This window comes from Phyllobates terribilis, unplaced genomic scaffold (genome assembly GCF_046119375.1).
Source record: "Phyllobates terribilis strain yellow unplaced genomic scaffold, ASM4611937v1 Scaffold_5__5_contigs__length_657084704, whole genome shotgun sequence".
In the NCBI taxonomy this organism is placed as follows: Eukaryota; Metazoa; Chordata; class Amphibia; order Anura; family Dendrobatidae; genus Phyllobates; species Phyllobates terribilis.
In genome coordinates, this window is record NW_027362765.1 from 179,470,364 (window position 1) to 179,472,863 (window position 2,500).

Genomic DNA, 2,500 nt, shown 5'->3' on the forward strand with positions numbered 1-2,500 from the left:
TGTTTATGCCAGGAAAATTGGAACGCAACAGTTCCGTCGTTGGCTCGTTGGTCTAGGGGTATGATTCTCGCTTAGGGTGCGAGAGGTCCCGGGTTCAAATCCCGGACGAGCCCTGCTCTCTCTGTCTGAGGGCGAGCCTGAGCGCTCTTCTTTTTCTCGCCTCCCTTTAACTAAAGCACACCGTCCTCTGCGGCTGACCAAGCCGACAAATGTGAGAGTATCGACGCCAGTGCACGGCTTGGTCAAAACGTTGGCTCGTTGGTCTAGGGGTATGATTCTCGCTTCGGGTGCGAGAGGTCCCGGGTTCAAATCCCGGACGAGCCCTGCCTGGTGCGTGCTTGGCATAGCTCTCTCTCTCCCCATCTGTGCCAGTATGCTTTTGCAACGGTCTTACTCAAGGGCGCTTGGCTCTGCGTCATGCACGCGGCGGTGCTTCTCAACGAGGGTTATCTTTACGCCACCTCGGAGCCTTTTGCAAGTGGAACTCTGTGAGCCTTCTGAGGAAGCTCTTTCTTAGCTCATGCACTGCTATGGCTCTGCTTCTCCCGTAAGGTGCCAGAGGTCTTTGGCGGGCTCCCCATTTTCACGGCTTGGTTCCTCTTCTGTTTCTGTCACTCGGCTGCTCTCTACTCCTCCTGCCTTTTCTGACACTGCTGTCAGATCTTGCGCTTGCTGCATCCTGTGCCAAATTGTGAGAGTGAGCAAGGCGCCTCGTGGCCCCTTTCTCCGTCACTGGCTCGTTGGTCTAGGGGTATGATTCTCGCTTTGGGTGCGAGAGGTCCCGGGTTCAAATCCCGGACGAGCCCTTGCTTACGGAAACCTTTGCTGCCGATCTGATGCCTGACGTGCTTCTCTCAATGGCTGCCAATCTGTTGAATTGATTTTTCTTGGAACTCACTACTGGGAAGGCGGTATGTTCCCTCTTGCTTGCCCTCCCACTGCCCTCCCCCTCTCCTCGGCTGGCCTTAGATTGCTTGTTGCATGCACAGGGTGCAGATTTTGAGCCCACGCGTATCTCCTTTTTTCCCCAGCTCTTCCGCTTCAAAAACACATTTTTGGTCAAATTCTCCATCGTCTCTCATGGACTTCTCTGCGGATGTTCCATGCGAGAGGCAAGCTTTTCTCTGGAGGTGCCAGGCAGGCGCTTCAAGCGACACAGCTGTTTATGCCAGGAAAATTGGAACGCAACAGTTCCGTCGTTGGCTCGTTGGTCTAGGGGTATGATTCTCGCTTAGGGTGCGAGAGGTCCCGGGTTCAAATCCCGGACGAGCCCTGCTCTCTCTGTCTGAGGGCGAGCCTGAGCGCTCTTCTTTTTCTCGCCTCCCTTTAACTAAAGCACACCGTCCTCTGCGGCTGACCAAGCCGACAAATGTGAGAGTATCGACGCCAGTGCACGGCTTGGTCAAAACGTTGGCTCGTTGGTCTAGGGGTATGATTCTCGCTTCGGGTGCGAGAGGTCCCGGGTTCAAATCCCGGACGAGCCCTGCCTGGTGCGTGCTTGGCATAACTCTCTCTCTCCCCATCTGTGCCAGTATGCTTTTGCAACGGTCTTACTCAAGGGCGCTTGGCTCTGCGTCATGCACGCGGCGGTGCTTCTCAACGAGGGTTATCTTTACGCCACCTCGGAGCCTTTTGCAAGTGGAACTCTGTGAGCCTTCCGAGGAAGCTCTTTCTTAGCTCATGCACTGCTATGGCTCTGCTTCTCCCGTAAGGTGCCAGAGGTCTTTGGCGGGCTCCCCATTTTCACGGCTTGGTTCCTCTTCTGTTTCTGTCACTCGGCTGCTCTCTACTCCTCCTGCCTTTTCTGACACTGCTGTCAGATCTTGCGCTTGCTGCATCCTGTGCCAAATTGTGAGAGTGAGCAAGGCGCCTCGTGGCCCCTTTCTCCGTCACTGGCTCGTTGGTCTAGGGGTATGATTCTCGCTTTGGGTGCGAGAGGTCCCGGGTTCAAATCCCAGACAAGCCCTTGCTTACGGAAACCTTTGCTGCCGATCTGATGCCTGACGTGCTTCTCTCAATGGCTGCCAATCTGTTGAATTGATTTTTCTTGGAACTCACTACTGGGAAGGCGGTATGTTCCCTCTTGCTTGCCCTCCCACTGCCCCCCCCTCTCCTCGGCTGGCCTTAGATTGCTTGTTGCATGCACAGGGTGCAGATTTTGAGCCCACGCGTATCTCCTTTTTTCCCCAGCTCTTCCGCTTCAAAAACACATTTTTGGTCAAATTCTCCATCGTCTCTCATGGACTTCTCTGCGGATGTTCCATGCGAGAGCCAAGCTTTTCTCTGGAGGTGCCAGGCAGGCGCTTCAAGCGACACAGCTGTTTATGCCAGGAAAATTGGAACGCAACAGTTCCGTCGTTGGCTCGTTGGTCTAGGGGTATGATTCTCGCTTAGGGTGCGAGAGGTCCCGGGTTCAAATCCCGGACGAGCCCTGCCTGGTGCGTGCTTGGCATAGCTCTCTCTCTCCCCATCTGTGCCAGTATGCTTTTGCAACGGTCTT

At 54.9% G+C, this 2,500-nt stretch overlaps 6 non-coding genes across 6 annotated transcripts; all 6 read left to right on the top strand.

Annotated features, from left to right (window-relative positions):
- Positions 1 to 41: 41 nt before the first annotated feature.
- On the top strand, positions 42 to 113 carry TRNAP-AGG (transfer RNA proline (anticodon AGG)). The gene has a single exon. It is a non-coding gene; the product is annotated as a tRNA-Pro (tRNA).
- Positions 114 to 252: 139 nt separating this feature from the next.
- Positions 253 to 324, top strand: TRNAP-CGG (transfer RNA proline (anticodon CGG)). The gene has a single exon. It is a non-coding gene; the product is annotated as a tRNA-Pro (tRNA).
- Positions 325 to 734: 410 nt separating this feature from the next.
- Positions 735 to 806, top strand: TRNAP-UGG (transfer RNA proline (anticodon UGG)). Its single transcript has one exon. It is a non-coding gene; the product is annotated as a tRNA-Pro (tRNA).
- A 395-nt stretch (positions 807 to 1,201) lies between these two features.
- Positions 1,202 to 1,273, top strand: TRNAP-AGG (transfer RNA proline (anticodon AGG)). Its single transcript has one exon. It is a non-coding gene; the product is annotated as a tRNA-Pro (tRNA).
- A 139-nt stretch (positions 1,274 to 1,412) lies between these two features.
- On the top strand, positions 1,413 to 1,484 carry TRNAP-CGG (transfer RNA proline (anticodon CGG)). The gene has a single exon. It is a non-coding gene; the product is annotated as a tRNA-Pro (tRNA).
- Positions 1,485 to 2,360: 876 nt separating this feature from the next.
- TRNAP-AGG (transfer RNA proline (anticodon AGG)) lies at positions 2,361 to 2,432 on the top strand. The gene has a single exon. It is a non-coding gene; the product is annotated as a tRNA-Pro (tRNA).
- Positions 2,433 to 2,500: the final 68 nt, after the last annotated feature.